The sequence below is a fragment of the Rousettus aegyptiacus genome, unplaced genomic scaffold (assembly GCF_014176215.1).
Source record: "Rousettus aegyptiacus isolate mRouAeg1 unplaced genomic scaffold, mRouAeg1.p scaffold_m13_p_1, whole genome shotgun sequence".
In the NCBI taxonomy this organism is placed as follows: Eukaryota; Metazoa; Chordata; class Mammalia; order Chiroptera; family Pteropodidae; genus Rousettus; species Rousettus aegyptiacus.
In genome coordinates, this window is record NW_023416284.1 from 2456259 (window position 1) to 2470698 (window position 14440).

Consider the following 14440-nt stretch of genomic DNA (forward strand, 5'->3'; position numbering starts at 1 on the left):
GCCTGAATTCCTGCCTCCCCGAGGTAGGCGTGGGGAACACAGTCTCAAACTATTTTCACCAATGTCCCTCCAAGAACGATTCGGCTCAGGGCACAGACATGTCCACTCTTCCCGTAGGCGGGGTGTCTGCTCCGCAGGCCCAAGGAGGCCTCGTGCCCACCACGGGGCTCCCTCTCCTCTCTGCCCATCATGTCCGGTGATTTAGGTGATGGGAAGGGCGTCCTTCCAGTAGAGGAGGGAGGGGTCGGGGGGAACCTTCTCTGTCTCTTCCCGTCCTCTTCTCCCGTGTGGACACAATCACGTGGGATTACCATGCTTGGAACTGGGCTGCCATCTTGGAACCACAAGAAACAGTCCAAAAGCTAACAGGGATCGTTCACTGCCCAGAGTCCTGACCTCGCCAAACACAGACCTCGCCTGACACCGATTTCTCCCAGACCTCTTGTCCAGGACAGGCGTGTCCGTGGCCCGAGCCCCTGACGTTGGCCTATGGCTGCAGGCATTCTCCACTGAGAGGGGAAGAGAGGGGAGGGATGTGGGGAGACAGAGTGAGGGGAGGGGGAAAGGGAGAGGAGGGGGGGTCGCTAAGGCTCTGTGGGAAACTGATACTCGTGGGATCTGCGGAGAAGGACCAACGCCCCTGCGGCTCGGGGAGTGGGTTTCGGAGCTGGAGGGAGGGGAGGGACAGGGCCACCCTGGGCCGGTTCTTATATTCTGGTGACCTCTCCTATACTTGTATGACATCTTCAAAGTTTCACCAAAAAGAAGAAAAATTTCTTGATCAGCCGAACAAAGCCTTCGGGATTCTGGAGAACATTTTGGGACTTATGCTCGCCAGTAACTGTCCTGAGAAGACAGAATCGGCGTATCGGAATCGACGCCTGAAAATGAAGGAACGCCTTCGGAGTAGAGACCTGTCGCATCAGCTCCTGAAACTTCCGGCCGGCGAGCCCCTGACCACTTCACCCCAGGAAAGCTCGACCCCGGCCCGGACTCGGAAAGCGGGCTCCTTCCTTCTCCCCACAGCGCCTCATGCACCTGCACCACCCCTGGGCCCTCCATCCCGAGGCGTCTGGGAGGCCGATGGGCAAGGAGGAGGCGGTGAATCAGCTCTTTGCTGCCCGTCTCGAACGCTGTGCCCGTCACGAACCCTGCTGTTTAAGGAGCGGTAGAGAAGGGACCAGAAGCGGCTCAGATGGCTAGAGGTGCTAGTTAACGTCCTGGGATAAGGGTCCAGAAAGTATCGAAGTTCTTCTGTCTGCACATAGGCTCAAACATAGAGGCAGTAAGTAAGCCTCCTTCCTAAACCCAAAAGGACAAGGCATTTGCAACTACACGTGGGCTACGCCTGATAAAATTAATGTATTAGCATCTGATTTGACTCTTCTGCAAGTATAATTTCCTGTGTCTCAGCTAATATTCTCATTAGCAAGCATGCAAATGACCAAATTGTGTGTGTGTGTGTGTGTGTGTGTGTGTGTGTGTAGAGAGAGATATTTCTTTACACACACCATTACAATGCTAGGTGGGATGTGAGCCATAAGTCATAAGCTCCGCCATCAGGAACCTTACATTGCAATGGGGATACAAGATATTTCTGTGAAAAATTATATAATTAGAGATTCGAATGTCAGTTCTAGACAATGAGAGGAGAGATACCCCAAGGCAAGGCGTGATTGATTGCCGAGTGAATCGTTCAGACAGTACCGACAAGGGGCGGCAGAGGAGAATGACAGCCTCGGTCCGGGGCGATCGGGAAAGACTGCGTCGCCCCGCGATGAGAAGCGTGGAGACGGGACGGAGACCGCGGGTGAGCAGGTTTCAAATCCGTTTCTCAGAGGGAGATGCTGAGTATGCGGCCGGAAAGGAAGAGGAGAACCAGGGAGATGAAACTTTCGGCCAAGAGGAGACTGTTCTGAGGAATTCCCTCTCTGAACGGCAGATAATGTCGTAGGGGAAACGAGGAAGGGGCGTGAGAAGGAGGACGACAGTGATTTCGGTAGCTACGGCCTAAAATCAATCGTATGCAGTGAGTCGTAACCCCACGAGCAGGTGCCCGGCCGGACTAGAGCCAGCGCTGAGCCACGCGGAGGCAGAGGTCTATCCACGGCTGCCTTAGGGATATTCTTCATGAGGCGAAGGGGCCCTAAGACCTACGCTTCTGCCAAGGGCCAGCGGCGCTGGCCTTTCCCTCCTGCCGTAAACATCCGCACGCCCGAAGAAAACGGCCAAGGCGCACACTGCCGGGCACTGGAGGACAGCGAAGGACAGAAACCTCCGAGAGAGGAGAGCGCATGAGGCGAGCCTGACACGTCCCTCGACTCTCTTCCCGGGGGCGAGGCGGAGCGCGGTGGCCCCGCTGCGCTGAGGAGGGGGAGCTTGAGGTTCGCTGCTGATGATTCGTGAGGCGGGACGCTGGGCGAGAAGGAACTGTGACGGGCACAGACGGGGTTCCCCATGAGGGCCTGGCCGACGCTGGGCTGTTTGCACAGAGGATGAAACTCCTCAGATCCTAGTAGGGCGTGGCTTCTATGGGGTTGAGAGAGGAATAACCATAACAATACCAGGAATCTCACAGCGCTCAGAAGAGCCCCCATTTACCCACTGGGATTTCGGCTTGGACACCAGGAAAAGGGTGCGTTAACAGTCAGAACTATGACCCAGAGTATGAGCCACCCTAGAGGCACTTTCCCCCAACAGACGCTAAAGCCAAGCTCAGACAGAATTACGGTGAGCGGCCTATACATTTACCAGCTGGCAAAGGAGTCACAACCCTCTTTAAGGGAAGACAGCATAATACAGGTCTAGCACTAAAACGGTTACAGTCATGTGTAAAACCAGGAACACCCTATCCATGATCAAGAAGAAAACAGTCAACAGAAACATCTCTTCAGTGACACGGATGATGGAATCAGCAAAGACCGGGACACAGCTGTGATAAATTTGTGGAAGGACTTATAGAAAGCATAGTCTTAATGAACGAACAGATTGGCAATCACAGCCAGGAAAGTAATTTAAAATAACAAAATAGAAATTCTGGAACTAAAATCTACAAGACCTGGAGGGGGGTTGGGGAAATACTGAACAGCTTAACAGAAGATCGGAGATGGAAAAAGAGATAGAACGTATCTAACCATTAGAACAGGGGAAGATTTTTCTAGTATAAACGTGACCTTTAGTATAAACGCGAGTTGGCGTTCCTGCTGTGTGGCGTCCATGGCCCCACGAACCTACGGAAGAGCGGCCAGCTGCAAAGCCGCTCGGCGAAGCCCTTCGTCCTCAGGCCTCACCCACCCCACCGGGCGAGGTCTCCTCCTCGGTGCCCAGCCAACCGCCGCACCTGCTCCTGCTGGCACCCAGCTCTGCTCCCCGCGGGGCCCTCCTGAGCCTCCGCCCGTGAGAGTTCACCCTGGGTTCAGGTCGGCTCCAAGGACCGCGCATCCTCTGTATCTCCAGCCCCGGCATCTTCCCGAGATCTGGGTTCATAGGTCGCCCTTCCCCTGGACATCTCCGGGCAGACATCTGAGTGACGACTCAGCCTTTCCAAAAGAGAAGCTTGGATATCCCTCCAAAGCGGCTTCTCCCCAGCGTCCCCCACCCTAATAAAAGGGACTTCCGCTGACTCCATTTGACTTTTTGCACATTCTATCCAGAACCTTCGGGAGCTGCAGCTGACTCCGCTCACCGAGCTGATTCCGAGCGGACCCCTCCGCCCGCCCCCTGCCGCCTCTGCCTCCCCAGGGCGGTGCCAAGGCGGACCTGCCCCCGCTTGGGTTATTTCCTCCTCCGATGCCCTCCCTCCCACCACACAGGGTTCGTTCTCATCCGGCCCCTGGAGGGGACGCCCCCAGACGTCACCAAGACCACATTGCCACCACGCTCCACAGCTGTTGATGGCGCGTTGTCCCACGTGACAGGACCTGGACCCCTTGCCGCGGTCTAGAAGCCCCGACGGTCCTGGTCCCTTCCCCGACCCCGTCCCCTCACTCACTCTGCTCCGGCCGCGCGGGGTCTTCCCTCTGGGAGAGCAAGGCCCGCGAAGGCCCCTGGGAGGGAGGCCGAGAAGCCCGGAGAGCGGGCTGACCACGTGTAGCCGGAGTCAGGTCACGGGGGCGGAGGAGAGCCGAGGCCCCTCGCAGGTCTCCGGCAGTTTCGGCAAAGCCGCCGGCGAGTCCTTGAGCCAAAGTGGGCCCCGGAAGGAGGCCCTCAGCTCCCAGCCACGGGGTCTGCCTGGCTCGGCCCTCGGCGGGGGCGGCCCACGGGAGGTGTGACCCCAGTGCAAAGGCAGCATTGGGGTGCAGAGCCCAGCGGGCAGGCGGGGCGCGGGTCTCTCTCGCTCCGGCCGTGGGGGAGCATGCTCGGGCAGCCACAGTGCGGACAGTCCGTACTCCGTCCGCCTGGCCGGCGGCTGTCCCATTTGGGGGGGACGTTCGTACGAGGGGGCATTTCGCTTGCTCTCGAATCCCAGCAGCTGCCGCGGGCCTGGCACGTCGTCATCGACGCGCAATCGATACGAGAACAAGCGAGCGAGTGAGCGGACCCGGGAAGCCTCCCCGCCTCCCCGCCTCGGCGTCTGGGGCATGGGCGTCGAGGGCCGGGCCCCGCCCCGTGTGTTTGTCCTCGTCAGGGCACCACACGTCCCCGAGAGGGTGAGTCGGCCCCGCCTGCCGGCCTCCGCGGCTCCTCGGTTGGTCCTCGGGACACCCCCGCGAGCCAGGGCGGGACTGGCTGCCATGGTGCGAACGGGCAGTGGAGAACGAGGAGTTGCTGACCGCACTCCGACCGCCACGGCTTACGCACCCCACCAGACGGAACCCACGCGGCCTCCACGTCTTCCCGTCCCCCTACCCGTCACCCCCATTCAGTGAGGGGTCAACTGAGGCGTGGGAAGTGAGGGGCCCGTCCTGGAAGCCACAGCCTCGGCCTCCTTCCAGGGAGGCGTCTGCAGAGCTGGGCCCGGGGAGTCCACGTGGCTGAACGTCCCCTCCCTGTGAACCAACTTCCTCCCCGCGCGGGGCCCACGGTCGCCCCCAGGGCTCGTTTACTTTGAACTTTCGGAGTCGCGAAGGTGCGAAAGCGAGCAGTCAGTATCGGGCAGCACCGCGGAGTCCCCAGGCGAGGGCGGCTCAGAGAGCCCGGCCACGACGGTCGGCGTTATCAGTCACGAAGTCGGGGGCAGCGCCTGGCGGCCCGATGGCTCGCCACGGCCCCCGCCACCCGCCGACGCCACGGTGGTTACGGCCGGACCTTCGCCGAAGCGGAATGCGAGGCGACGCAGGCGCTCGCCGTTACGCAGGTGCCTCGCTGCCCACGCGCGGACCGCCGGGCACCGAGTCCCGAGCTGCCTTTTCGCCGCTCGGCCCCGACTCTGTGCCACCGCCGGCCCCCCGCCCCGCCCGTCGGCTGCAGGGACACGAGCCACACCAGAGGAAGCGCGTGGATTCGGAGACCTCCGCGCGGCTCCCGCCCCAGACCCCGGGCCTCTCCCGCAGGCCCCACCGAGTTAACGCCGGCGGAGCCCGAAACGGCCAGAGCCCCAGGGGTCGCGACCCACCATTATAGCAAACGTTTCAGAGTAACGGGAGGTTTCCGTGGCTGTCACCGAATGCCGCACACGGTGCGGCGTAAGGGGACGCAGCCCCGTGGGTATTTGTCCTAACGGCCTCACAGCAATAACAGAGGGACCCCACACTGGGGCTCGTTTAGGACGAGCTACTTCCGCGTAAACCTTCAGTAGGAAAAAAAAAAAAAAAAAGATGCTCAATACCTCGCGCACATCTGTGGTTGCCATAAGGGATGTTTTAAAGATAGCACCGTACAGAGGCTGTGGACATAAATTAAGGCGGCTCATGAGCTGTGTGTCGGAGACGGCGGCGCCATCTGCTTTAAGTAATATTTATTTTCCTGGAAAAAAAATATGATCTAAAACTGAATAATGTGCATTTAGTTTAAATATTTGCTTTCCACGAACATCCTGGGAATGAAATGCAAAAGCCTCCGGAACTCGGGAGGCAGTCCAAAACTTTGGGGCGCGGGGAGCGAGGTCACCTGACTGCGCGGTGTGGCCCCTCGCTACGTCCGCGCGGGGGCACCGTGACCTGTCGCTCTTTCCCGCGCCGATGGTGGAAACCATCGCAGAGGCGCAGGACACCTGCTGAGCACGGCGCAGTCAGGGTCGAACCGAGTCGTTTCTGGCGCCCCCTGCCCCCCCCCCCGGGCGCAGGTGTGAAGTCGGTGTGAGGGGCAGGGGCCGCCGAGCCCTGTGCAGCCACTTTCCCGGTGCAGGTTCAACACCCCGGGGCGCCCACTCCGACGCCGCCTTCCGCGGTCCGCTTCGGCAGGTCCGGCTCGGCCGGGCTGGCTAGGCGCCCTGCTCCGCGTGGGCCGTCGGCCGCCACGGCGGTGTCAGCAAGGCCGGCTTTGGCGGGGGACGGGCCAGGACGTGCGTCCCAGCTCTGCGACTGGCCGGCCGTGGGGTTTGGACAAGTCGTGTAACTTCACCGGGCCTCAACTCGTCATCGGTGAAGGGGGAGCCATGACGTTTCCACGTCCCGCGGTTGTCATGAGGACTGAATTACCTGTATACATCTCGTGCGAGTGTGCTGGTTTCGGGGACCCCTGTCCCCTCACTCTGCATCCCCAGCTGAAGTCGAAGCTGCAAGAGAATCTCAGGGAGTTCACATGAAAACTACGCCTGGGACGTCTGGGCCAGCGCCCTCCGAAGACTTTATGGAAACGTGACATGGGGCATTCGGTGGAGGGATGTGATTCGCTGATTTGTGTCCGAGCCTTTATGACCTTATCCTGCAGGGTCTCTGGTCCTGTAACCCAATGGCCTCGTTTGTCCTTCGCTATTTTAGATCTGCCAGGAACACGTGCACCAAACCCCAAACACCAGGCCGTAAATATTCCTAAAAACGCCTCCCCAGCTCTGCAGCTCACTCAGGGGACATGACAGTGGCACCGAGCGAACGCGAGTGAGCGTTAGAAGAGCCTGGGATGGGGTGTCTGGCCCCTCGAAACCTCTCTGACCGTCCCTTTGCCGCCTGCCTGGCACTTCCGGGGGAGCAGGGACAGGGACGGGGTCCGGCGGGGCGGGCAGAGCAGAGCGACAGGGAAAGGGCTGGAGGGGGGAAGGGCGGCGGGCGGCAGAGGATGAGCCGCGTCCTGGGGATTTCAGTGCCCGTCGGGGTCCGGGCCACACTCCGGGCGGCCTCGCGACCCCCAGCAGGGCCCTGAAAGCGGCTTCCTCGAGGTCCGGCCTCGCTCGGCAGACGTCTTTGTTGGACAGAAGGGTCGTGCAGGACGAAAGCCGACCACCCGGCTAGCGTGCGCCCCGAGAAACCTCGGGGCCGCGGGCAGTGACCCAGTTCTCCCTGCGTCACTGGGCAGGAGAGCGTCTTGTGACGACCACGGCGCTGTGTGGGGCCCGCCGGGAGCCCCCCGCCCCCGCGGCTGCGAGCGACGCCCCCTGCACCTCGCCGTCTGTCCACCTGTCTGTGCTCACGGAGAACAGACGGTCCCACCTGCCTGGGCGATGGGCCTGGCCCTGGCCACGCAGCCCTGCGACGCAGGCAGGCGTCTGCCACGCCTTCCCAGGTGGCTCTGGGCAGGTGGTCCAGGTGTCTGTGGAAACAAAGATCCCACGTTTACGCAGCCATCTTTTCGTGTGCGAGAGTCCTCTGTGACACAAGCGGGAACTCTCGCTGGCCCTTGAACTTGGGAGCTAGACCTTCCTCTCCGGAGCAGAGTAGCCATAGAGTCGTGGCAGAACCGCCCGGAGGACGGGGGGAGACCCGGATTTCAGAACCGTGTCACAGGAGGAGGGAAGACGGGACAGGGGCACGGTTCCCCCCGGGGCCCTGGTTTCCGGTTTGCGGGGAGTGCGAGGCCACCCGAGAGCCTGTCCATGTAGACTCCGGCCCTCTGCCACCGCTGCCTGGCTCCGTGATCTCTGGCAAATGGTTTTGTCTCCTCCGAACCTCAATTTCGGCGTCCGTAACATGGCTGTAAAGCGGCTGAGCTCATGGATTTCCGGGGGACAGTAAATGAAGTGACTGGTGCCAGGCCCGGGGCCCAGGCTGGCGCCCGGGGCCTGCGAGGCGACCGGCCCCTGGAAGGCGAGTGGACGCTCCAGGGAGTCGGTGTCGTTGAACGACCTCGGACCTCTGAGAACCGAGTCCGAAACACCGCATAGTCGTTATTTTCCCGAAACGGCTGTCCACTCGCTCACTTTCTTTTCTGTGTTTTTGTTCTAGGTATGTTTCCGGGAACCAACTCGTAGCATGTTTTTTGTTCGTTTGTTTGTTTGTTTTTCGCTTTAATCCAAAATTCAGCTCCTCCGCCATGGGCAGGGCCCCGCCCTCCCATTTCCGCCGTGGAGCCGTCGAGCCGTTTCTGACTCTCCCTTCCTCCTCTGGAATCCGCTGTATTAACTTTATTTCTTGCAGTCCACGTCTTCATTCCAAAGGCTCAGAATGTGTGCATTCTATTTCTGGCGGACAGCTAATTGCCTTAAAAATTCCTGCCAAACGTTCCTATTTCTGCTTTTTCCCTCTGTGAATTTCCGAAATTAGCCCAATTCTGTGATCTCTTTATCACCGAGCGCTTCGCTTTGCTGCTTTCTCTCTCTGGGTGACTCGAGCGTTGTTTAAGCTCCTTTGACTTTTATCCCCAGATCGTTTTGATCATTGCCGCCTATCGACTCGTCCTTCGTCATTGCGTAACGAGTTTGCTCAAAACGAGGACGACGGCTCCGGCGCGGCTCGGGGGCTTCGCCTCGCGCCGCGTTTGGTTCCTCTCGTCGCGTTTCCCTCGCTCGGCTCGGGTCCCTCTGCCTGGGTTTAGCTTTCGCTTTCTCGCCACGTCTGCTCGGAGACTTTTCTTTCAGGAACATGTGATAGGATATACTTTATTAAAAAATTCACACATTCGAGAGATTGTTTTGTCCTCTTTCTTGACTATTTTGCTTAATATACACTTTTAGGTTCAAATTCTTTCGCCGTAGAACTTGGGAGATATTGTGTCATTGTCTTTGAAAATTTTGTGTCGAAACTCGATAACCTGTGCTGTTGGAAAACAGCTCACTTTTATCCTACACATTTTTACGATGGGCTTTTTTAAAATTTAGATTTCGGAAATTTTAGTTATATTTAGAGCTAGGTATGTTTACATTGGTCTCTTTAGACTCAAGTCTTTCTTAATATTGGGCCGTTTTCTTTTATTGTTTTTTAATAACTTTTTGTTGCCCTTTTCTCTCACTTTCTGGATTACCAATTATTCGGCGATTATTTTATTTCTTGGTTCTATAATCCACGTCTCTTCATTTTTCCCTTATTATTTTTCTCCTTGTATTCTTGTTCTCGCGTGATAAAATATCGCCTCATCCTATCTGCCACACGAGTGACTCAGTTCCAAGTCGCTTTAATTTGCTATCCAGCCTCTCTACACGATACTCCTTTTATAAATCTTATTTAGAAGGCTTCGCTCTTTTTTACTGTTACTTCGTAATAGCTTCTTGTTTTGAGGTGCAATCTGTGTATGTTCGTAGCGAGAAACTTGACATCAAAAACATATCAATTTTTCTCTAAATTGATCTATAGATGCGATGTATTTCGATCCCAATTCTAATAGGGATTCTATGGAGCTTGACAAATTGATTCTAAAATATATATATGGATGAGCGAAAGACCAAAAATAACAATAAAAATGAAGATGGGGCCGGAGCCCCTGCGCCAGCCGCCGGCAGCCCGTCCTGCGAAGCAGCCCCGTGTGGGGCGACGTGCCGTTGCCGAGGAAGGTGACGCATTGGCCCAGAATGGGACCCACAAACCCGAAGTCGCTGGGCAGAGTGACAGGCCAGGAGACACTTTTCAACGAACGGCCCTGCTTCCATTGGTCGCCCGTATTCTGTACAAGTCAAATAGGTCGTCCACCTCACGACATATAAAAAATAATAGTTTCAAATAAATTTACAACTTCAAAGTGAAAAGCAAAACTCTGAAATGTTTTTTAAATTTTAAAACTCTAAACTGTTTTTTAAAACGTGTAGACTATCTTTCTGACCTTCAGATGGCAAAGAGACTCTTAGGCGGAATCCCCTCCAAAAAAAAAAAAATTAAATGTTTTTCGAGATCGATCATTTGAGCTCTTTTGCAATTAAGAACTTGTCAAAACACATGGTAAAGAAAGCCAAAACACGAGAGACGATATTTTCAACACGGGAAACAGAAAACAGAAAGGTTTTAGTGTCTAGAATCCACAACGACGTCCTTTAAATCAATCAGAGGAAAGAAATGAACCGGCGGTAAAACGGGCAATGGATGTGAACCGCCACCGCACAGGAGTGGCAATCCATGTCCCCAAAACAAGGCAGCTAATTGGCCTCATTAGAAACCAGCCAAAGGCGCATTAAGATGCAATGACAGACCCCTTTACCCCCGCGTGATTGGCAGCAGCTAACGAGCTCCTGAAACAGCGGGCGGGCGCCTTCGCACGGCCCCTGCGGAAAGAACTCGGCATTAACTCGTAAAGTTGAGCACGCACACATGTGAGAACTTCGCAATACATGCTTAGGTTAAAAAAAAAAAAAAAAAAAAAACCTTGAAAAACGGCCTGCCCAGGTGGAGCAGGAGCCAGCACCGTTCGGATTAGCACAGACCTGGGGACGTCCCCGAGGTTCCTCCGAAGGACGGCGGGTTGCAGCCAGGCCGCACGGTAGAGCCCCGCGTACGCACCACTCGCCCGAATGACGGAGCTGCGCGGCGGGCCTCACGGCGGGCCCGAGAGAGGAATTCTGCGCGGGGCGAGTCCGCGACGCCGAGAAAGAATGAACCACACACGCGCCTGGCGTGCCGAACCTCAGAAACTCGAGGTACGTGCAAACGCAAGTCCCCGCGGTCACGCGTGACTCGCGGGCACCTTTGTGACCGTCGGAAACGTGCAAAGGTCAGTAGTGCCCTGGCTGGGGGCACACACGTGACATCGTCTACTTTCCTTCCAGCTACCCAAGCGAGTCGGCGAAACGCAGGCCAACCCTGGTCCCAAGTAACTGCAGAGCCTCCGACCACCTCCGAGCCACGGCGAGGGGACGTTCCCTGGGCCTCTGTCACCCGGCAAAGACAGACGATTTGCAAAGCGAGCGCTAAAAAGAAGAGACGCGAATGGCCCATAATCCTACATTATTTTTTAAAACCTCCCTGAGAAGGATCGTTTGGTCACTCTGCCTAGTTTTGAAGGTGAATAAACGTCACCCCAGGTAACCAGCCCCGTCTTCTCCCTGCGTGAGCACGGAGCGTGGGGACGAGCGTCCACACCAGAACTGCGCTGCAAGGTGGCATCTGCCGGTGTGAGCCTCGGGGCCCCTGGCGCCGGGGACGCGGCGGGTCCTTGTCCGTGGTCACGCACCCCTAAGCTGGTCTCGAAACCATTCTCCTGTGCCAAGTGACGGAGGCTGTCCGGTGGCACTTATGCCAGAACCAGCCCTAGTCACACGGCCCCAGTTGCGAGACAGTGTGACATTGTTGCAAGTGCGATGGTTAGAGACACGGAATTTCTGAGGACGGGATTTGCACTTAAAATAAAATTTAACAAGCTCTCCAGAGAAATTAGCCGAGGTCAGAGATCCAAACCGCCAAATAAACAAACTGTCAGAGACAAAAACAGACAGGCCTCCCTCCCCCACCTTCTTAAAGATGAAGGAGGAGAATAATCTCATTTCTCCTCTAGCTTCAGAGAGAGCACGGGTTCATAAATATTCAGTTTTTCCAACTGGAAGCATTAGGCCTTGTTACTCCGAGTGGAACTAACAGAAAATTAATGATGGTTTTTCAGGGAAGGGGAAAAAAAAAGGCAAGATTATATACACAGAAGCAATTAAACACAAACCTATTAATTATTTAACAGCTCGTTAATGAGTGGAATCTCCGTGCCTGAGTCTCAGCTGCCGCACAGTCTCCTGCCGAGCCGCTGACACTCCGTCCTCTCAAAGCGGGGCTTGGAGGAGAGAAAGAACCGGGGGGATTTTCGCACGGATTCGCGCCTTGCCACGAAGAATTCGGGATGCCGATTACGGACAGGCGGCAGAGAAACGAGCTGGAAGCAGGGCAGAGAAATCGTCTCAAGATTTTGACCCCAAACCCAAGACGTGAGGTTTCGCTGCAGATTCAGAATTCGCGTTGTGAGAAAAACAAATGTTCGTGCTATCGTGTGTGTGTATGTGTTTACGCACATATAGTAAAGGTTTTAAACCACGTGTGCATGTATACATAAAATAGTTCGATTTTAAAGTTGACTCATTTTCATTTTAAGTTAATTGCGCGCGCGCGTGTGCATGTGTGTGTGTGTATGCGCGTGCGCGCACGTGTGTTATTTTAAGTAAATTCTCATACAGGAGCCAAAATTTACAAAATCACTGAAGCCGAATCTTCACTTACTGTGCATTACGGAACCTCAAGCTTTAAGTCCAAACATATGGCTATTGAATATCTCACTTGATCGAATTTCACAAGCTGTAGACACTGCGTCCAGCACCGTCAGACTTACGAACACTACGACGAAAGCCTTCGCCCTCCGGGACCATGGAAGGTACCGTCAGGTCACCACAGCACGTTTATTCACAGCGGGGGTCCCCAAGCCCCGGGCCGCGGACCGGTACCAGCCCTGGCCTGTCGGGAACCGGGCCGCACAGCAGGAGGCGAGCGGCGGGCGGGCCAGCGAAGCTTCGCCTGTGTGTGCAGCCGGCCCCCAGCGCCGCCGCCACCGCCTCCGGTCATTAGGCGTCAGGTCCCCACCGGAGCACCGGGCCCTGGTGCCACGCAGGTTCGGGGACCGCGGGTTCGCGGTGAACGCTTCCTTCTCCCCCATCCTTCCTGTTCCCGCGGACGGCGCGCGGTCCAGTACGTCTCGTGCCTTGACCCTCCTCAGCCACGTCCTCCCCCGGGCAGCCTCGCCCCTCCCCGCGGAGGCCGTACCGTCCCCACGCAGGCCGCCCCCAAACACGGACGCCGCGTGCGCCCCCGCGCTGGACTCCCAGGGTGTAGATTCGGCTGCCCACTCGGCACCTCCGTGGTCACGTCTGGCGGAGACCCCAACCTCCAGCCTCTTCTTCGGACCTCGACGATGCCAGTCTGCTCACTTCTCGACCCGAAACGTTGCCGCTGTCGCCGACACCGCTCCTTCGGTTTCCCGCCCCACATCCAAGGCCGGCAGGTGCCGCCGGCCGCGTGCCCCCCGTCCAGGACCCCAAGCGCTTCCCTCCGCCCCCACGGCGGTCCGCGCTCCGAGGCCCCGCGGCCCGCGGCGGCCATGCCTGCCCCGCCGGTCCACACGCCGCGTCCCTCTTTCCTCTCCCCGTTCAGGCCGTTCACGGAGCGGCCGGGGTGACCACTCCAAACTGCGAACGATACCCCGAGCCACGCGCCCTGCCCCGCGTCTCAGAGGAGAAGCCGGCGTCTGCTCCCGCCCGCGAAGGGCCCACGTCCCGGCCTCCGCTCCTGCCGACCACGTCGCCCGCCGTTCTGGTCCCCTGCCGTGGCCAGGACGTGCCGGAGCCTCGCGGCGGGGCCTTGGGGCCGCGTGCGCCTCCGCCCGGGTCTCTGCTCCATCGGGAACTCGGCGGGGCCGGGCCTCCCCCGACCTGAGGCTCCTGCACCCCGCACGCCCGCCCCCCCCCGCCCCGCCCCACACGCCGGGTGCTGTGTCTCTCGATCGGTGCGTCTCCCGTGCGTCCAGCGTGTGTCGCACACGCGGCCACTCACGCCGGCCCCACGTGTTGGCACCCCTCCCCCGCGGGGACGGTCCGCCTCCGTTCCCGCTGCGGCCTCTGTGCTAAAGCCCGCCTGACGCGGAGCGAGCACTAAATGAATGACCGTCAGATAAAAGGATAAAGACTGTGACGGAACGGATTATTAATTATTAATGGATGGATTATCAATACACGAATGAAGACGGATCGCACCGTGAAGTGGACGGATCACGTTCTACCACCGCGGAGGGTCCCCGAGCGATATTTAATGGTGAAAAGAGATCAAATGACAAGATCAGAAACTCGATCTCTGTGTGCCCCCCCCGCACCGCCCCCCGCCAGCGCGGGAGGCGTAACCGTGTGGTGCAGCCGTCTTCCCGCTGGGCCCCCCGAGTCCAGCGCCGGATGGCCACGGGGCTCCGGGACCTTGCTGCGGACGCGCGGCCCACCCAGACCTCCTGAGTGGAGTGTGCGCGCCGACAGGGTCCGCAGCGATGTGCCGAGTACATGCCGACAAGTGCCGGCTCGGCACGGCCGCTCACGGCCGACCCCCTGTGCCCCCCGCAGCGGCTTCCCCCCCACCCCCCGGCCTCGGTGTCGGAACCCGTGTCCCAGCCCCGCGTCCCCCGAGTGAGTGTGACGCACGCTCGCAGTGCCTGGACGATGAGGGAGCGGCTGGCCACCCCGACCCTGTCT